The 22,555-nt window shown below is 42.4% G+C and overlaps 1 protein-coding gene and 1 pseudogene across 8 annotated transcripts in view; one reads left to right on the plus strand and one right to left on the minus strand.

Moving 5' to 3' along the window:
• The window catches only part of SIL1 (SIL1 nucleotide exchange factor), a 234,737-nt gene that overhangs the window by 40,028 nt on the left and 172,154 nt on the right, over positions 1-22,555 (minus strand). The window lies entirely within an intron of this gene.
• LOC133061409 (phospholipid hydroperoxide glutathione peroxidase-like) lies at positions 13,773-14,244 on the plus strand (annotated as a pseudogene).

The raw sequence follows: 22,555 nt of genomic DNA on the forward strand, positions 1-22,555 counted from the left end.
GTCTAACTACATTTCATGGAGAAAACAAGACTCTTATATGTCTGTTCAGTTCAGTTCAGTCACTTAGTTGTGTCCGACTCTTTGCGACCCCACGAACCACAGCACGCCAGGCCTCCCTGTCCATCACCAACTCCCAGAGTCCACCCAAACCCATGTCCATTGAGTCAGTGATGCCATCCAACCATCTCATCCTCTGTCATCCCCTTCTCCTCCTGCCCTCAATCTTTCCCAGCATCAAGATCTTTTCAAATGAGTCAGCTCTTCGCATCAGGTGGCCAAAGTATTGGAGTTTCAGCTTCAACATCAGTCCTTCCAATAAACACGCAGGACTGATCTCCTTGCAGTCCAAGGGACTCTCAAGAGTCTTCTCCAACACCACAGTTCAAAAGCATCAATTCTTCGGCGCTCAGCCTTCGTTATAGTCCAACTCTCACATCCATACATGACCGCTGGAAAAACCATAGCCTTGACTAGACGGACCTTTGTTGGCAATGTAATGTCTCTGCTTTTTATGTCTCTTAGCTGGGCAGTTTTAGTGAGCCTTTGGGTGCAGACTAAAAGTGCAGGACCAGGGCTTCCCTGGTGGCTCAGTGGTAAAGAATCTGCCTGCCAATGCAGGAGACATGGGTTCAATCCCTGGTCCTCAAAGATCCTACATGTCATGGAGCAATTAAGCCATACACCACAACTACGGAGCCTGCACTCTAGAGCCTGGGAATAGCAACTACTGAGCCCATGTGCCAAAACTACTGAAGCCTGTGATCTGCTGAAACCATGACAAGAAGAAGCCCATACACCACAATGGAGAGTAGCCCCGCTCACTGAGATTAGAGAAAGCCCATCCAGCAAACAAAGACCCAGTAAAGTCAAAAAGAAATAAAAATTACTTAAAAAACAAAACAAACAAAAAAAGAATGCAGGACCAGGATTAGCTATAGTTAGAAAGATGCAGGGACCCAAGAGGTCACTATGACTATCTGAAGACAAGGTTGCAGCAACAAAGGAGAGAGGGGAAAGGGAAGTGGAGGGAAGGAGAGGGAGGGTAGGCCAGACACTTTGTGTTAGACACCCCATAAGGCACTATCTAACTTGATAAGCTCCCAACTATTTCTTACTTTTGCAAAAGCAGAAACTGCAGCTCATCTAATGCACAGTTTACTGTGAGTTACAGGGCTGGAGAGAGGGGCTTTATCTGAATCTTGCAGGAACACGCTGCTCTGTATCCTAAGAGTCCTCTGTGCAGGAAATGCTACCTGAAGGCCACATCTTAGCTTGAAAAAAAATTATAGAGTTTCTGACTCATCTTTTCATTTTGTCTGCCAGCTGGCTCTGTGGTCTTGAATAAATCGTTTCAACAGAGACACTAAGGGGGATTGGATGCTCCTCCACTCAGCTATTTTCCACAGTTCTTTGGCAAGAGCATCTATGCAACAGGCATTTCATGTTAGATGGTAAAGGTATGCACCAGGGTTTCCTGATTTCTGTCCTCTCTTCCTGCCTAAAAACTGCCCAGCAAGTTTATTCCTGGGCCCACCTTCTGCTTAGCCTTTGCTTCTTTTCGAATCTTAACACTCACCCCAGTGTGGACACATACCCAAAAGAGTTTTCCACAAAGACAATGAGAATTATGAAAAGATACTCGCTCAGAGTGAAGTAACATATTGACCATCGTGAAGGAAAGTCCCTCAGGATGCCCCTCAGGAACTCTCACCCAAACAGAAACCCTACTGGAATGGCCTTTTCCCTCAAGTCCTTGCAGTGAGAGTCTAAATGACCTAACCACAAAAAGGAACTTGGGAAGGACTCCTGGGAACTGAGCAGGTGGACTGCATTTTAGTTTTCATGCACTTTCCAGCTGGTTTTTAAGAGCCTTCAGCTTCCCCTTTATCCTTCTCATATTCTGGATGTTTTATAAAAGGAAGGCTCCATGACAGCTTAAACTACCCTGTGTTTGCCATTCAAAGAGCAAAGGAAGCCTCTGAGATATTCTGTGTTCTGGCACGCTGACCAGATGCTCCAAATGAAGCTGGGGCATGAGGGCCCAGCTATAATCCTTTCCCGGTAAGCCTGGCTGAAGGGGCAGTGAGGCTAAAGCAACTGATTAAACGCAGTAGAAAGCTGAAAGAAAATGAGATAGAAATAAATTAGCTTTAAACCTCAAGGCTGTGTATGCAATGGGTGTTGGGAGGCAGCCTGTGAAGTCAGTCTTAGAGATTTCCCTGAAACAAAGGGATTATGAATTGTCCAATACGAGCAAATCCTTCTGCCCCACAGCCACATGACAGCCTTGTACCCAGTGCTGTTCATTAAACACTTTGCACACATTTGGAGATAATGGGATGCAGCCAACTTCCTGAAAAAGCTCTGAGCCTTCCCTTTCCCAAGTCTTCTACTCAGGAAGTGCAAGCTGTGAAGTATGGCTGTCATCAGCAGGGACAGGGTACATATTTCCTGCCATTCTTCAATTACTGCCTGCCTCCTTGTCTTTCTGGGTTCTCCTCTGTAACTAATGTTACCTGCAGATGAATGGCTGGGAGAGAAAATGTCTAACTGATCAGAACTAAATAAATATAACATTCAGAAGTACTTGAAGGGAGGCAGAAAAGAGAGGAAGTATGACAAGAGAAAGCTCCCCATCTCTGACGTTGTGACTTAAACCCCACAGAGAAACCACGCAGAAGGGACTCAACTGTTTTGAAAAATGAACCAGAGCAGCAAACTTCCAAACATGCTTGCCCAGTCTGACTAGTCCCATTCCTGGAAAGGTAGGTCAGAGCTTTTTTCAGGGTTTATCTCCAATGGGCAAGAGAGAGTGGCCGTGAATTTCCTAAGGAGGTTCATGCTAGCCAGTGCCCACTGGACAGTCATACTAAAGCATAAGCAGACCATGGAAAGCAAGGAAGGAACAGACAGACTTTTATCAAGTCACATCCTGACCACCACTCAGACTGCTGGTTATCACAGCTAGCCTGAATAAAGAGACCTTTCCATACCTCCCATCTATTACCTCCCCAGCGATCTTGATTTCAGCTTGTGATTCATTCAGCCAAGATTGCCAAGAGAAATATCAACAACTTCAGATATGCAGATAATACCACTTTAATGGCAGAAAGTGAGAGGAACTAAGAAGCCTCTTGATGAAGGTGAAAGAGGAGAGTGAAAAAGCTGGCTTAAAACTCAACATTCAAAAATCTAAGATCATGACATCCGGTCCCATCACTTCATGGAAAATAGTTGGGGAAACAATGGACAGTGAGAGACTTTACTTTCTTGGGTTCCAAAATCACTGCGGATGGTAACGACAGTCATGGAAATAAAAGACACTTGCTCCTTGGAAGAAAAGCTATGACAACAGTGTATTAAAAAGCAGAGAGATCACTTTTGACAAAGGGTTATATAGACAAAGCTATGGTTTTTCCGCTAGTCATGTACACATGTGAGAGCTGGACCATAAAGAATGCTGAGCACTGAAGAACTGGTACTTTTGAACTGTGGTGCTAGAGAACACTCTTGACTTGGGCAGCAAGGAGATCAAACCAGTCAATCCTAAAGGAAATCAACCCTGAATATTCATTGCAAGGACTGATACTGAAGCTAAAGCTCCAAAACTTTGGCCACCTGATAGGAAGAGCTGGTCCACTGAGAAAGACCCTGATGCTGGGAAAGATTGAGGGCAGGATAAGGGGACGACAGAGGATGAGATGGTTGGATAGCATCACCAACTCAATGGACATGAGTTTGAGCAAGCTCCATGAGATGGTGAAGGACAGGAAAGCCTGACATGCTGCAGTCCATGGGGTCTCAAAGAGTCCCACACAACTTCGCAACTGAACAATTACATCCTCATCTCATTGCCTGCAACTTCAAAATATCAAAGTTGAGAGCTTGCATAACTGGTGAATAAAAAGACTAGTATCACACTCAAGACCTTAAGAAACATGGCTCTCTTTATGGGAATCTGTTAACTCTTCAAACTAAAGAATGAACATGGGCTTTAACATCAAGTTCTAGGTTTAAAGTGTTCAGTTCAGCCGCTCAGTCGTGTCTGACTCTTTGTTACCCCATGGATTACAGCAGTAATATCTCTGCTTTTTAATATGCTGTCTAGGTTGGTCATAACTTTTCTTCCAAGTAGCAAGCGTCTTTTAATTTCATGGCTGCAATCACCATCTGCAGTGATTTTGAAGCCCCCCAAAATAAAATCTCTCACTGTTTCCATTGTTTCTCCATCTATTTGCCATGAAGTGACGGGACAAGATGCCATGTTCTTAGTTTTCTGAATGTTGAGTTTTAAACCAACGTTTTCACTCTCTTCTTTCACTTTCATCAAGAGGTTCTTTAGTTCTTCTTCACTTTCTGCCATAAGGGTGGTGTCATCTGCATATCTGAGGTTACTGATATTTTTCCAAGCAATCTTGATTCCAGCCTGTGCTTCAACCAGCCCAGCATTTCGCATGATGTACTCTGAACGTAAGTTAAATAAGCAGGGTGATAAGATACAGCCCTGACATACTCCTTTTCCTATTTGAAACCAGTCCGTTGTTCAACATCCAGTTCTAACTGCCGCTTCTTCACCTGCATACAGATTTCTCAAGAGGCAGGTAAGGTGGTCTGGTATTCCCACCTCTTTCAGAATTTTCCACAGTTTGTTGTGATCCACTCAGTCAAAGGCTTTGGCATAGTCAATAAAGCAGATGTTTTTTCTGGAACTCTATTGTTTTTTCTATGACACAACAGATGTTGGCCATTTGATCTCTGGTTCCTCTGCCTTTTCTAAATCCAGCTTGAACATCTGGAAGTTCATGGTTCACATACTGTTGAAACCTGACCTAGAGAATTTTGAGCACTACTTTGCTAGCGTGTGAGATGAGTGCAATTGTGCGGTAGTTTGAACACTCTTTGGCATTGCCCTTCTTTGGGATTGGAATGAAAATTGACCTTTTCCAGTCCTGTGGCCACTGCTGAGTTTTCCAAATTTGATGACGTATTGAGTGCAGCACTTTCACAGCATCATCTTTTAGGATTTGAAATAGCTCAACTGGAATTCCATCACCTCCATCAACTTTATTCATAGTGATGCTTCGTAAGGACCACTTGACTTTGCATTCCAGGATGTCTGGCTCTAGGTGAGTGATCACACCATTGTGGTTATCTGGGTCATGAAGATCTTTTTTTGCATTGTTTTTCTGTGTATTCTTGCCACTTCTTCTTAATATCTTCTGCTTCTGTTAGGTCCACGCCATTTCTGTCCTTTATTGAGCCCATCTTTGCATGAAATGTTCCCTTGGTATCAATCTAATTTTCTTGAAGAAATCTCTAGTCTTTCCCATTCTACTGTTTTACTCTATTTCTTTCACTGATCACCAAGGAAGGCTTTCTTAGCTCTCTTTGCTATTCTTTGGAACTCTGTGTTCAAATGGGTGTACCTTTCCTTTTCTCCTTTACCTTTAGCTTCTTTTCTCAGCTATTTGTAAGGCCTCTTCAGACAACCATTTTGCCTTTCTGCATTTCTTTTTCTTGGGGATGGTCTTGATCACTGCCTCCTGTACAATGTCACAAACCTCCGTCCATAATTCTTCAGGCACTCTGTCTATCAGATCTAATCGACTGAATCTGTTTTTCACTTCCACTGTATAATCATAAGGGATTTGATTTAGGTCGTACCTGAATGGTCTAGTGGCTTTCCCTACCTTCTTCAATTTAAGTCCTCCTATAAACCATTTTAGAGTCCTTAAGCAATTACCCTGTTCTGTAGCCAGAATAATATTACCCACAGCACATGCAGAGTACATCATGCGAAATGCTGGGCTGGGTGAAGCACAAGCTGGAATCAAGACTGCAGGGAGAAATATCAATAACCTCAGATGTGCATGTGACACCACCCTTATGGCAGAAAGAGAAGAGGAGCTAAAGAGCCTCTTGATGAAAGTGAAAGAAGAGAGTGAAAAAGCTGGCTTAAAACTCAACATTCAAAAAACGAAGATCATGGCATCTGATCCCATCATTTCATGGCAAATAGATAGGGAAACAATGGAAACAATGACAGACTTTATTTCTAGGGCTCCAAAATCACTGCAGATGGTGACTGCAGCTATGAAATTAAAAGACACTTGCTCTTTGGAAGAAAAACTATGACAAACCTAGACAGTATATTAAAAAGCAGAGACATTACTTTGCCAACAAAGGTCTATCTAGTCAAAGCTATGGCTTTTCCAGTAGTCATGTATGAATGTGAGAGTTGGACCATAAAGAAAGCTGAGTGCCAAAGAATTGATGCTTTTAAACTGTGGTATTGAAGAAGACTCAAGAGTCCCTAGGACTGCTAGGAGATCCAACCAGTCAATCCTAAAGGAAATCAGTACTGAATATTCACTGGAAGAACTGGAGCTGAAACTCCAATACTTTGGCCACCTTATGCGAAGAGCTGACTCATTGGAAAAGACCCTGATGCTGGGAAAGATTGAGGGCAGGAGAAGGGGACAACAGAGGATGAGATGGTTGGATGGCATCACCAACTCAATAGACATGAGTCTGAGCAAGCTCTGCAAGTTGGTGATGAACAGGGAAGCCTGGCGTGCTGCAGTCCATGCAGTCACAAAGAGTTGGACATGACTCAGTGACTGAACTGCACTGACAGCAAGAGTTGTTGGAGGATAAAATAGAGATAATATACTTTAAGAACCTGACCCTTGCAGGCTCCTTTTCCACAACCAGCCTTCCTCATATCCACACTGTACTTTGTCCAAGCTAGTCCAGTTCTCTTTGGCATACTCTGCTCTTCAAGTCCTCCCCATCCTACAGAAAAGAAACTGAATTTTTAGTAATTTCTCAAATATCTAAAGGAAAAAAAAATAATTTTATACTTAACTATCCCAGGGCCCTGTTCATGGATCACTGGGTTGTCACGGTGAAGGGGCTTTCATAACTCAGTGAAGCTATGAGCCATGCTGTGTAGGGCCACCCAAGACAGATGGGTCATAGTGGAGAGTTCTGACAAAACATGATCCACTGAAAGAGGGAATGGCAAACCACTCCAGTGTACTTGGCATGAGAACCTCATGAACTGTATAAAAGGACAAAAAGCTATGACACTGAAAGATGAGTTCCCCAAGTCTGAAGGTGTCCAATAAGCTGCAGGGGAAGAGCAGAGGACAAGTATTAACAGCCCCAGAATGAATGAAGCACCTGGGCCTTCAAAGAATGAAGCAAAGTGGAAACAATGCTCAGTTGTGGATGTATCTCATGATGAAAGTAAAATCTAGTGCTGCAAACAATTAGTACTGCATAGGAACCTGAAATGTTAGGTCCGTGAATCAAGGTAAACTGGACGTGGTCAAGCAGGGGACGGTAAGAATAAACACCTACATCTTAGGAATCAGTGAACGAAAATGGATGGGAATGGGCGAATTTAATTCAGATGACCATTATATCTACCACTGTGGGCAAGAATCCCATAGAAGAAATGGAGTAGCCCTCATAATCAACAAAGAAGTCCGAAATGCAGTACTTGGGTGCAACCTCACAACTACTGAGGTGCAGTACTTGGGTGCAGTCTTGGTTTGCTTCCAAGGCAAGCCATTCAACATCACAGTAATTCAAGTCTATGCCCCAACTACCAATGCCCAAGAAGCTAGACTTGATCAGTTCTATGAAGACCTAGAAGACCTCCTAGAACTAATGTGAAAAAAAGATGTTCATTGGGGACTGGCATGCAAAAGTAGGAAGTCAAGAGATACCTTGAGTAACAGTCAAGTCTGGCCTTGGAGGTCAAAATGAAGCAGGGCAAAAGCTAACCAAATTCTGTCAAGAGAATGCACTAGTCATAACAAATACCCTTTTTCAACAACACAAGAGATGATTTTACACATGGACATCACTGAATGGTCAATACCAAAATCAAATTGATTATATTTTTCATAGCTGAAAATGGAGCAGCTGTATACAGTCAGCAAAAACAAGACCTGGAGCTGACTGTAGCTCAGATCAGCTTCTCACAGCAAAATTCAGGCTTAAACTAAAAAAAGGGGGAAAACCACCAAGCCAGCCAGGTACTACTTAAATCAAATCCCCTATGAATATGCGGTGGAGGTAACGAATAGACTCAAGGGATTAGATCTAGTAAACAGTGTGCCTGAAGAACTACAGAATGAAGGTCTGTAATACAGTACAGGAGGCAGCGAACAAAACCATCCAAAAGAAAAAGAAAAGCAAGAAGGCAAAGTGGCTATCTGAGGCGGCTTTACAAATAGCTGAAGAAAGAAGAGAAGTAAAGAGCAAGGGAGAAAGGGAAAGAGGAGTGAAAGTCACTCTGTTGTGTCCAACTCTTTGCGACCCCATGGAATTCCATGGAATTCTCCAGGCCAGAATACTGGAGTAGGTAGCCTTTCCCTTCTCCAGGGTATATTTCCAACCCAGGGATCGAATCCAGGTCTCCCACATTGCAGGAGGATTCTTTTACAAGCTGAGTCACAAGGAAAGCCCAAGAATACTGGAGCGGGTTGCCTATCCCTTCTCCAGAGGATCTTCCTGACCTGATCCATATCACCGATGGGTACTGAACCGGGGTCTCCTGCATTGCAGGTGGATTCTTTACCAACTGAGCTATCAGGGAAGCCCAAAGGGAAAGGTAGTACCCAACTAAATGCAAAGTTCCAAAGAACAGCAATGGAAAGACAAGAAGGTCTTCTTCAATGAACAGTGCATAAAACTAGAAGAAAACAACAGAATGGCAAAGACTAGAGATCTCTTGAGGAAACTTGGAGCTATCAAGGGAACATTTTGGCCAAAGATGGGCACAATAAAGGACAGAAACGGTGGAGATTTAGTAGACGCTGAGGAGATCAAGAAGAGATGGAAAGAATACACAGAGAACTGTACAAAAAAAATCTTAACTGGATTACTATGATGGTGTCGTCAGCCACCCAGAGCCAGACATTCTGGAAAGTGAAAACAACTGGGCTTTAGGAAGCACTGCTATTAATAAAGCGAGTGGTGCGATGGAATTCCAGTAGAACTATTCATAACCCTAAAGGATGATACCATCAAGGTGTTACATTCAATATGTCAGCAAATCTGGAAGATCCAACAGTGGCCACAGGATTGGAAAAGGTCAATTTTCATCCCAATCCCAAAATAAGTAGTACTAAAGAATTTGACAACCGTTGGACAGTTGCACTCGTCTTCCATGCGAGTAAGGTCATGCTTAAAACCTTGCATGCCAGGCTTCAGCATTATGTGAACCAAGAACTTCCAGATGTCCAAACTGGGTTTAAAAAAGGAAGAGGAACCAGAGATCAAATTGCCAGCATTTTCTGGATCATAGAGAAAACAAGGGAATTCCAGAAAAACATCTACCTCTGTTTCATCAACTACACGAAAGCCTTTGACTGTGTGGATCATAACAAACTATGGAAAGTTCTTAAAGAGATGGGAATACCAGACCATCTTTTCTGTCCCCTGAGAAACCTGTATGCAGGTCAAGAAGCAACAGTTAGAACCCTGTGTGGAACAAATGACTGGTTCAAGACTGAGAAAGCAGTATGACAGGGTTGTCTGTTGTCACCCTGTTTGTTTAACCTATTACACCAGGCACATAATGAGAAATGCCGGGCTGGATGAGTTACAAGCTGAAATCAAGATAGGCGGGAGAAACATCAACAGCCTCAGATATGCGGGATGATGCCACTCTAATGGCAGAAAGCGAAGAGGAACTAAAGAGTCTCTTCATGAGGGTGAAAGAGAGTGAAAGAGCAGGTCTAAAAATAAATATTAAAAAAACTAAGATTATGGCATCTGGTCCAGAAGGAGAAAAGGTGGAAATAGTGAAAGATTTCCTCTTTTGGGCTCTAAAATCACTGCGGATGGTGACTGCAGTCATGAAATCAGAAGATGATTCCTTCTTGGCAGGAAAGCTATGACAAACCTAGACAGTGTGTTGAAAAGCAAGAGACATCACTCTGCCAACAAAGGTTTGTATAATCAACGCTACAGTCTTCTCAGTGGTCACATGTGGTTGTGAGAGCTGTAAAGAAGGCAGAAGGCCAAAGAATTGATGCCTTCAAACTGTGGTGCTGGAGAAGACTCCTGAGAGTCCCTTGGACAGCAATGAGATCAAACCAGTCAATCTTAAGGGAAATCAACCTGAATATTTGGTGGAAGGACTGATGTTGAAGCTGAAGCGCCAGTATTTTGGTTATCTGATGAGAACAGCCAACTCATTGGAAAAGTCCCTAATGCTGAGAAAGATTGAGGGCAGAAGGAGAAGAGAGTGTCAGAGGATGAGATGGCTGGATGGCACCACCGATGCAATAGACATGAACTTGGACAAACTTTGGGAGATGGTGAGGGACTGGGAGGCCTGGTGTGCTGCAGTCCTTGGGGTCGCAAAGAGTCAGACACAATTGGATGACTGATCAACAACAACAATCTCAGAACAGGGCTTCCCTGGTGGCTCAGTGGTCAACAATCTGCCTGCTAATGCAGAAGACATGAGTTCAATCCCTGGATAAGGAAAGATCAGGAAGATCCCCTGGAGGAAAAGAACGGCAATCCACTCCAGTATTCTTGCCTGGGAAATCCCATGGATAGAGGAGCCTGGTGGGCTCTAGTCTATGGGGTCACCAAGAGTCAGACATGACTTAGCAATTAAACAACAACATCCCAGAGCAAAGAGTTTTTTGGTTGTTTGTTTGTTTAGCTTAAAACTAGTTGTGGTAGAAATTGGTAGTGGTTCCTCATGATCTGTTCTCCCATTCTTCCATGGCAGCCAAATTTTTGCTGGGCAAATGAAGTATCAGTAAAAAAGACTACATTTTGGCCAACAAGATAGAAGCAGAAACATCATTTGCCAGATTTCAGGTCTTCCTTAAAAGACTTAAGTGTCACTGGCTTTTGCTTCTACATCCCTTCTTCCACTCTGCTCTCTGGGATGCAGATCTGGTCATTTAAAATGATGAAGAAAGGGCTATTCCTTAGGGCGGGAATCATAGCGTGACTAGAACAAACTCAAGACCCCCCGTGTCTACTTGAAGCAGGGCTGCCACACCAGCCCTGCTGACCTGAAGATCGTGTTTAGGTAAGAGAAATAAACATCTTATATATATATCATTTCCTGTTACTTGCAGACAATTCATAATATCTAGACCAAAATCAGACACATCCCCTTAAGTAAGAGATATGACTTACTTCTAACCAACACAGGAAAGGTAACAGGATGCATGTGAATATGTACATGTCATCACACTACCTGACACTGTAATGTCTGTTTTGCTGAGAACTTGCTCTCGCTCTCTCTCTCACTGGCTTTGAAAAACCAAGCTGCCATGTTGGGAGCTATTCATGGAGATGAACACATGGCAAGAAACTGAGAGCAGGCTCAAGCCAGCAAGAAAATGAAGCCCCTAATCTGACAAGCTGCAAAAGACTGAATTCTGCAAAAACCATTGGACCCCCATGAGCTTATTAGAAAGATATCCTTCCCCAGTCAAGCCTCAGGTTAGATGTCAGCTATTGCAGTGATACTGGAGAAGGAAATGGCAACCCACTCGAGTATTCTTGCTTAGAGAATCCCGTGGACAGAGGAGCCTGGTGGGCTGTTGTCTATAGGGTCACACAGAGTCGGACACGACTGAAGCCATTTAGCATGCATGCATGTCTTGGAGAGGGAAATGGCAACGCACTCTGGTGTTCTTGCCTGGAGAATCCCAGGGATGGAGGAGCCTGGTGGGCTGCCATCCATGGGGTCGCATAGAGTCAGACATGACTGAAGCAACTTAGCAGCATCAGCAGCAGCACTGCAGTGATACGGAGGACCCACTAAGTCATGCGTGGAATCCTGAACCACAGATACTGAAACAGCAAATGTGCATTGCTTTAAGCAGCTAAGTTAATGGTAACTTGTCAGACAGTGACAGATAACTAATACACTGGTCAAGAAAATCATTACAGATATGTAAAGATGATTCACTACTGGGTAATATACAAATATAATTTGCCAAATGAGAGGTCACAGTAGAAGGATTATCACACAGTCATCTAGGTAGATGGCAAAATGGCATACAATTCACTATAAGTTCCTTTTCAGCGACCCTCAGTGAAAATGAAATTTATATATACATTCTTTTTTTTTTATATATATACATTTTTAATGCTACTCTAACATATTTACTTGACATAAACATATGTAATATAAACACATATAAAAGTAGGTAAAACACACATACACATCAAATGCCATCATCATGGATAATCATGAAATACCGTAAGGATTCCTGTCAAAAACAAATTACCTACTATACCACTATAAAAGAAAATATGTATCTTTCTTTGCAGGTATTTTGACTGTATAAACTAAACTGAAAATCTTTCACAAACAATAAAATAGTTTAGTAAAGTATTCTGCAATTTTTTTTTTTCAAAAAATCAATGGCCAACTCATTTCCAATAATACTGAGTTGGATTATTCAGATCAAACCACTCTGAAAACAAAAAAACCTGAATATAAAAATATGCCACTAAAAGCATCAAAAAAGCAACAGAATGTTTAGGAACTACAAAACAAAAATCTAAGGAAGAGACTAAATAGAACCAGAGTACTAAAGCCACTCAACCCTGCTGAATTCATTGATTCATTCAACTTGGGTTTTGGTTTTCGCAGCCTTGTGGGGAAAGGAGAATAAAGTCAAAGTTTAGAGCCACCCAAAGTGGGAACTCTCCCCACATTTTCCTGAGAGTTTAGTCTTTTGAATTTCTAGCTTAAAGGTGAATTATAAAGACTGCCCTGCCAATACTCAGTACAGGGGGAGCACAGGGCAGTGGAAGGAAGAGGAAAAAGGAAAAGAAAAAGCTGACCCCAATAAACTGAAATCACAATCTGCTTCTATATGGTTTACAATCTAGATTCACATCTCATCGGCAGACTAAGAAACCTCAAGTTGTGAACTTGATTTGCCATGGTTCCAGACCATTAATTACCTCTAGGCACCTAGCAGAAGAGAACTTAAATCTGCTCCAAATAATTTTTAATAATAATGAATAGTACAGTGAAACAACCACCAAGCTTGTAAGGAAACAAGGTACCATTAATGTAAACTGGCAGAAAAAGACCTGGAACTATAAAAATATGTATTTTAAAATATGTATACAAGGTTTAAATAAAAGACATCCTTTAAAATATCTGCAGCAAATAGGAAATTTTAGAAACGAATAAATCAAACTTTGACAGGATACAAATAAAACTTCTAAAAATTAGAACTGTAATTTTGTAACTGAGTATTTAATGGGCAGATTCAATAGTAGATTAGACACAGTAGAAGGGAAAACAAGTAAACCAGAAGACACGCTGCACAAAACTATTGAGATTTCAACAGAAGTGGCATATAGAGGGGAAATATGGAGAACAGGTAAAGAAACATGAAAGACTACTGAATAAGAAGGTCTAACATATGTTTCTTTGGAATGTCAAAAAGATAGGAAAAAGAAACAGGCAGAGACAATATTTCAAGCTATAATAGCTATAAATGTTCTAGAACAGATGAAAGACACAAATCCAGATTGAATAAATTCAACAAACTCCAAGCAGGAATTTTTTTTTTAATCTACACCTAAATACATCATCATGGGAAAGTATAAAAAAATCATAAAAACAGAAAATCTTAAAAGTAGACAGCTGGGAGCTGTCTGTGCCACCTGCTGAGGTTGGCACTACTCTTTGGGGCCCTGTGCGCTCCTGGTCAGCACCATGATGTGTCCTGTGACTGGCCTGGGCACACTCCATGTAGGAATTCTCAGTCAAGAACACTGACGGGAGCATGGTTAACCTGAACAAGCACCAGGCCAAGTGTGCACAGTCACCAGTGTGACCTCGCAAAGAGGCAAGACGGATGTAAACTACACTCAGCGGTCGACATGAACAGCCAATGCGCAGAGTGTAGTTTATAGATTCTGGCCCTCCCTTGCAACCAGTTCAGGAGGCAGGAGCCAGGGAGCAATGCTGAGATCAAAGAGTTCGCCATGGCTACAGCATCAAATTCAGTGAAGTTCAGCAAGATCTGTGTGAACTGGGATGATGTCCACCCTCTGTGGAAGTGGATGAAAATTCAGCCCAAGGGGAGGAGCATGCTGGGAAATGCCATCAAATGGAACTTTACCAAGTTTTTCATTGACAAGAACAGCTGTGTGTTGAAGTGGTATGGTCCCATGGAAGAGCCCCTGGTGATAGAGAAGAACATGCCATATTACCTCTAGCGCTACAAGTGTGATGCCCTCACCCAAGCCTGCCACCTATGCCCCAGGAGCCTTCCACCGGTGCCCACGATGGTCTGCCTGAAAACCAGCCCCCAGTGGGGCAGACCCACCCTTGAGGGAGGAAGGTCCCTTGACCCAGCTGCAGCTTGGCAACCCCATCCCTAGCTGCCTTGTGTGGATAAGACATACAGTACAAAAAAGTAGGCAGAGATTGAGGGACAGAGATTATTTTCAAAACAGTGATCACTTGATAGCCAGATTCTTAACAGCAACAACATAAGGCAGGATGGAATAATACATTTAATTCACTAAGAGAAAACAAATGCCATCGTAAAATTCCATATCCAGAGGAAAGAGAGGGGCAGAAAGGAGGAAGAAAGGGAAAGGCAGGCAGGCTATCTCATAATCAAAACGTAGAATATATGTTCTTTTCAGGCACATGTGAACATTTACAAAAACTGATCATACACTAACAGAAAGTCTCAATTATTTTCAAATGATTGAAATTATACAAGTATTTATCTAACCACAAGATAGATGTTACTAACAAAAACGTAACTAGAAACTTTCTGTTGCATTTGGAAATTAAGAAATACACTTAAGGGGCATTCTCGGTCCCCCTTCTGATGTCTATGTCAGAAGTTTTTTCTGTCCCTTTTCTTACTTTAATAAAACTCTGCTACACAAAAGCTCTTGAATGATCAAGCCTGGTCCCTGGTCCCAAAGCTAAATCGTCTTCTTCAGAGATCACGAATCCAACACTGTTCAAAGTAAGCTATCATCTTGGGGGCTTGTCTGGGATCTTCAGGACAAGGTAAGAACACTCAAGAGTTCTAGCCTCTCTGCTTTCTCAGTATGCAAGTTTTCTGATTTACTTTACTAATAACTCTATGGCGTACTTGTGCGAATGACATGTCCTGCACAGTGCCTTCGTAATGACTTTGTAATGACTGAAGGCAACCCCCAAAAGGGGAGCTTTGTGGGGAGTTTATACTGACCTGCCAATGCCAAGAGAAACCCAAGGTCCCTGCAAGGGGAGTGACCAGAAATGGGCAAGCATGTGGACCACACTTTCCTTTCTCAGTCATCTTTTCCTGGTCTCTATTTCGTAATTGAGTGGGGAATTACAACTACTAATCTAATTTGTCAGATCATAGACTTTCAGGAGAACTGTGATACATGCTGTTACTATGTACTTTTACTTAGACCCCATGTATGGAAGCGCCTAGCCTTGCTAGGAGCAGAAAGTTACAAGAGCATGTTTGAGAGCGAGGCAGAGCTCTAGCTCCAGGAACGTCTCTCAGGTTAGAGGTTACTCTCTTTGCTGCCTGCCTCAGGGGCCAGCAACCTGAAAGTGAGTCTTTGTCACAGCTGTGTCTCCTATCTATGTGGATAGAAGCCCTGCTGTTGACCATGAGGTTTTTGAGGACACAGATTGGGAACTGAAGGATCTGGTCAGATTGGAAATGCAATGGGCTTCTTCCTTTGGTAGCGCTAGCTCTTAATGGACCAGAGGAGGCTCTCTGATTGGCTTTTGTCTCAACTCCTTAGATATTCCTTTTGTGGAATGTGTGGAAATGAACTAGAAGGATTGGCCCTAATAGCTCGAGAACAAAAATCATTTTTTCTTCGCTGGCCAACCCTCCATCATCTCTTTTGCTATCACATATACTGGTGTGGTGACACTCAAGAGGGACATCTTGGTTGTTGTTCGTCCCTTTATGACTCACCGCTTCTACTGCAGTCAGGACTGTACTCAGGAATGCACATATGTACACATAAGAAGGATGCTTCCCCAACCTAGATGTCCATCAGCAGACGGATGGATAACGAAGCTGTGGTACATATACACCATGGAATATTACTCAGCCATTAAAAAGAATTCATTTGAATCAGTTCTAATGAGATGGATGAAACTGGAGCCCGTTATACAGAGTGAAGTAAGCCAGAAAGATAAAGGCCATTACAGTATACTAATACATATATATGGAATTTAGAAAGATGGTAATGATAACCCTATATGCAAAACAGAAAAAGAGACACAGATGTACAGAACAGACTTTTGGACTCTGTGGGAGAAGGTGAGGATGGGATGTTTCGAGAGAACAGCATCGAGACATGTATATTATCTATGGTGAAACAGATCACCAGCCCAGGTTGGATGCATGAGACAAGTGCTCGGGCCTGGTGCACTGGGAAGACCCAGAGGCATCGGGTAGAGAGGGAGGTTGGAGGGGGGATCGGGATGGGGAACACATGTAAATCCATGGCTGATTCATGTCAATGTATGACAAAAGCCACTACAATATTGTAAAGTAATTAGCCTCCAACTAATAAAAATAAATGAAAAAAATAAAAATAAAAAAAAAAAGAAGGATGCTTCCCCTAGTAGTACTAGCTTGGGAAACATTCCAGGAAAGCTACTCTGTTACACTCTGGGTGGCCTCAGAGCAAAGGGCAAATCAAACAAAGGTCTTGGTGGTATGGAACTAAATCAGTCTGGGATGCTATCAGGTCTACCCCTAGTGCATCTCCATCCCACCTCGGCAGTAGAAATGGGAGGGACGAGCAAGACGCCTGCGTCGGTAAGGGACAGACTAAGTTCAACCAGGGAAGAAAAGTTTCAGTGGAGAGTCTGTCTACACCCCCATTTAGAGCAGGGAAGGATGTTTTCAGTGGAAAAAAGCCACGGCTATGGATGTCGCTTTTTTCTCTCTTACGGATGGGAGCTAGCAGTTTCAGAACCACTTCTTTAAAATGTATTTAAAAAAACTGGGACAAGTTCAATCCCCAGAACTTAAAAAGACACATCTGATCTTCTTCTGTGATACTGAATGGCCACAGTATCCTTTGCAAGACAGGGAATGCTGACCTGTTGAAGGATCTCAATTATTAACTGTTTTACAACTAGACTGGTCCTGTTGAAAATAAGTGAAATGGGTAGAAGTGCCATATGTGTTGGTCTTTATCTCTCTGAAAGACATGCCAGACTTACATCCTAAGGGTGCAGACTTGGGTGTGAAACCTTCAGCTGCCTCCTGTTCTCTTACTTTGCCCCTTTACCTGGGGCTCCCAACTGAAAAGGCTGAGAATCAGGGCACCCTTCTAGGAGGGGTTGCCTCAGTCTCGGTAGAATTTCAAACAGTCCCAACTGCGGTCAAGACTATTTAGAGGGTCCAAAATGTACATAGAAGCCTTTACGGGACTAACTTAACTTTATGAGCTTACTTGGAGAGATGTAATGTATGTCTTGGGACAGACACTGACTCCTGACATGAGAGCTCTAGCTTTGGAGGAAGCTACTACTTTTGGAGATGAATGGCTTCAGCGTGAGACAAGGGGAAAGAGGGAACACTAAGTAGCCCTCCTTCCTACTGGGAGCCAAGCGGTTCCCATAACAAAGCCACTTTGCCAAATGTATTCTTGTAGGACTCAAGTGAGCACATGCTAAGACTTTACGCTAAGTTGGCTGACATAGAACAGGAAGAGAAGTAAACTCCTGGTAAATTCCTAGACAGACTATGGGAGGCTCTCCACAGGTTTACTGATGTTGATCTTGAAAGTGCAGAAGGAGGAATGATCTTAAAAGATAGACCTCTCGCTCAGTCACCTCCAGATATCTGCCATAAGTTACAAAAACAAGTGTTTGGACCACATCAGTCTTTAGAAAAACTGTTGCAGCTGGCTCAGACGGTATATTATGGTAGAGAATATGAGGAGGAAAACTCGAGACAAAAAAGAACCAGGCAAAAGAATGAAGCCCCAACAATGGCTGTTAGACCTGCTCTGAAACAGCCTGAGAAAAATGCCCAGAGGACCCAGGTAAAAAGGGACAGCCTTGTTATTACTATAGAAAGGAGGGACATCTCAAGCGGGATTTCCCTCAGGCATCTAAGCCGCCCCCGGCTCCGGGACCGGTCTGCAAAGGACCACACTGGAGAAGAGACTGCCTCTGAACTATCAGACTCTCAAGACAATCTGGACTGAAAGTGCCCAGGGTTGCCCACACAAGGTCCCATCCTAATTACACCTGAGGAACTCCAGGTGTTAATAACTGAGGAGGGCCAACCAGTTGACTTTTTTAGGACACTGGGGCAACTTTCTCTGTGCTCACTGAAGCCCATGGTCCGCTTTCCTCCTGATCCACTACTATAATGGGACTGTTTGGATGAGCCAAACATTATTATGTCAGTCATCCTTTAAGTGGCAGCTGGGACTCCGTGCTGTTTTCTTATGTGTTCCTAATCATGCCAAAGTCTCCCTCACCCCTTCTAGGGAGGGATATATTAAACAAAGTCCAGGCCTCTGTTTTCATGGAACAAACTGTAAATCCTAAAGTGTGGGCTGATGGAAAAGCTGTGGGTCAAGCACAAAATGCTGTTCCTGGCATTATCAAGCTCAAGACACTCACCTATTTCCACATCAAAAGCAGTATCCACTAAAGCCCAAGGTTAATGAATGGGCAAAATCTTACTGTACTGACTTCTCATGATATAAGTGGGATCTTAAACTCTAAAGTTCAGAGCAATAATGCTCCACCTTTAAAGCTACTGTAACTCAAGGGGTATCAAAAGCTCTAGGAACAGAATATCACTTACACTGTTCCTGGAAACCCCACTGTTCCTGGAGACTTTTTTCTTCAGAAAAAAGTTGAAAAGGCTAATGACATTATTAAAAGACACCCATGTAAGCTAACTCAGGAAACACAAAACAGTCGGTTTACAGTTCTACCCATAGCTTTAACGAGGGCTCGAACTGCCCCCCGCAAAAGAAGGGACTGTCGCTATGACAGATTGTTTTTGTGCACAGATACTGTCATAGAAAAAGCATGATACTGTCATCGAAAAAGAGAGTTCCAGAAAAACATCTATTTCTGCTTTACTGACAATGCCAAAGACCTTGACTGTGTAGATCACAATAAACTGTGGAAAATCCTGAAAGAGATGGGAATACCAGACCACCTGACCTGCCTCTTGAGACACCTGTATGCAGGTGAGGAAGCAACAGTTAGAAACGGACATGAAACAACAAACTGGTTCCAAATAGGAAAAGGAGTATGTCAAGGGTGTATATTGTCACCCTGCTTACTGAACTTATATGCAGAGAACATCATGACAAACGCTGGGCTGGACGAAGCACAAGCAGGAATCAAGATTGCTGGGAGAAATATCAATAACTTCAGATATGCAGATGACACCACCCTTATGGCAGAAAGTAAAGAAGAACTAAAGAGCCTCTTGATGAAAGTGAAAGAGGAGAGTGAAAAAGTTGGCTTAAAGCTCAACATTCAGAAAACTAAGATCATGGCATCCAATCCCATCACTTCATGGCAAACAGATGGGGAAACAGCAGAAACAGTGGCTACCTTTATTTTTTGGGGCTTCAAAATCACTGTAGATGGTGACTGCAGCCATGAAATTAAAAGACGCTTCCTCCTTGGAAGGAAAGTTATGACCAACCTAAGCAGCATATTAAAAAGAAGAGACAATACTTTGCCAACAAAGGTCCATCTAGTCAAGACTATGGTTTTTCCAGTAGTCATGTATGGATGTGAGAGTTGGACTATAAAGAAAGCTGAGTGCTGAGGAATTGATGCTTTTGTAATGTGGTGTTGGAGAAGACTCTTGAGAGTCCCTTGGACTGCAGGGAGATCCAACCAGTCCGTCCTAAAGGAGATCAGTCCTGGGTGTTCATTGGAAGGACTGATGTTGAAGCTGAAACTCCAACACTTTGGCCACCTGATGTGAAGCGCTGACTCATTTGAAAAGACCCTCATGCTGGGAAAGACTGAGGGCAGGAGGAAAACAGGATGACAGAGGATGATATGGTTGGATGGCATCACTGACTCAATGGACATGAGTTTGGGTTAACTCCAGGAGTTGGTGATGGACAGGGAGGCCTGGTGTGCTGCGGTCCATGGGGTCTCGAAAAGTTGGACACAACTGAGCAACTGAACTGAACTGATTGTCATAGATCCTGAAGCCTTAAAATTAACTACATGGCTCAGCTTTTAGCTTTTCAACAGACATTACCGGGAGGTTAACTCCTGACCCAGCCTTCGAGTTAAACAAGCCGCTGTTTGAGCCAGAAACCGAGATGGGCCTGAGAATCTAGGTGGGCTTGCTTCTGCTGATTCTAAAAGTCCTGAGTCTGCTGTTTGACCCTCAAGACAGCGCCTTCCTGTCCTGGACTCATTTCTATGCTGCATTCCACAATCCGTCTAATTGCTGGGTCTGCAGAGCACTCCCCTCCTCATCAATTGAAGACTTCCCATGGTGGGTTTCTCCACTTAAAGGAAAGGACTTTCTTCAACTCTGTGATGACATCTAACAATGTTAAGATGGACTGATATAACTATGGACATAATGTAACTTTTAATTTTGATTAGGTTTTAACTTGGTTTAATGACTATTTTGCCTTACATCTATAGTTGTAAAATGGGGTTTGTTTCTAACCATCTGAAAGCTTTTAAGTTACAAATGGTTGTCCAAGCTCCTATGAGTGCTACAACTTCCTCCAACTACTACTTGGGGCCCCTGGATCAGAGACCCTCAATATGAGGGTTAGGAGAATATGTTGCCTCAACAATTTAGGGACAGCGTCCCATCTCAGCAGAAACTAGTTTCTGCCAACACCCCTTTCCCTTGGCAACATAATTCTCCTATAAGAAAAGGGGGGAATGAGAGAGTTAATTCCTAGGCAGGTTGATAAGAAGTCCGGGGTCCGCGAGGAGGAGAAAGGGGTCTGGGGCTCTCAAGGAGGAGATAGGGGTCTGGAATTCTCAAGGAGGAGTAAAGGACAAACATCTTTTTTTCTCTACATTCCTTAGTCTTAGTCACATAAAACAATTTTTTCTTTAAGCCCAGAATTGATGATTATACAACAAACAACTCAATTTAAACTCTGTACTAAGAATTATACGGGCTTCCCTCATAGCTCAGTCGGTAAAGAATCTGCCTGAAATGCAGGAGACTGGGGTTCGATTCCTGGGTCAGGAAGATCCACTGGAGAAGGAAATGGCAATCCACTCCAGTACTCAGAGGAGCCTGGCGGGCTACAGTCCACGGGGTTATAAGAATCGGACACTCTACTTAGCGATTAAACCACCAAGGATTATATAATAACAATGTATCCTGCTTGAGGACAGTTTCTCCTTCCTGAAAACCTTCTGGCTGATTCCGTTATCTTAAAATGTAAATTATGGGAATGGGTCTAGTAAGATCTTTACAACCTCCAGACATTCTTTCAATTTATTGTAATAACTAATTAAAAAGTATATAACTCCCTTGCTAACACAAGCGAGGGGGGCATTCTCCATCCCCCTTCTGATGTCTATATCAGAAGCTTTCTCTGTCCCTTTTCTTACTTTAATAAAACTCTGCTACACACACACACAATAAATACACTTAAATATAAATCATGAACCAAGTCATAATTAAAATTTTAAAATATTTTGAAAGAACACTACTTAAAGTAATACATATCAAAACTTTTGGATGTCACTGAAGCAAAAAGAAAACCCCTAGAAATGAAAAATATAACCATTTAAATTGCAACTTTATGGATGTAATAAACACATCAGACACTACTGGAGAATCAACTCATTTGAAAATAAAGTGGAAGAAGTCATTCAGAAAGAGCACAAGAGATGAAGAGATGAAAAATATGAAATAACAGTTAAGAGATGTTAAAAACACACAGTCCAATATAACCCTAATAAAAGATGAGGGAGAAGAGAAAAGTGAATATAGGGGAAAGCCAACAAACCAGGAAATGACAATAAATCAGGAAATTTCCACAACTGAAATCTAAAGGTTGAAGTAGCATATTGAGAGCCAAACAGGATAAATTAAAATAAATTCTTGGATATATAATGGTGAAGATGAAGTCACTCAGTTGTGTCCGACTCTTTGTGACCCCACGGACTGTAGCCTACCAGGCTCTTCCATCCACGGAATTTTCCAGGCAAGAGTACTGGAGTGGGTAAAACTGGCTAATAATTAAATACAACTGAAAAACCTCAAAACAATCAAGGGAAAACTGATTGCCTACAGAAGGAACATCTATTAGATTGGCACTAGATTTTCCATCAATAACAACAGATACCAGAAGGATAACTAGATACAGTATCATTCAAGGAGAGCAAAAGGATGACAATTTCAGGAAAATCTAAAAAACCTTACCAGCTCAACATCTGATGAAAGAATAACTCGAGAAATTGATCTCCAGAAGGAAAAAGTAGGCAAAGGAATCAATAAACATATAGGTAAATATGAACAAGCATGAACTGTAAAATATTAGCACTGATTAT

Source organism: Dama dama, chromosome 9 (assembly GCF_033118175.1).
Source record: "Dama dama isolate Ldn47 chromosome 9, ASM3311817v1, whole genome shotgun sequence".
Taxonomy (NCBI): domain Eukaryota; kingdom Metazoa; phylum Chordata; class Mammalia; order Artiodactyla; family Cervidae; genus Dama; species Dama dama.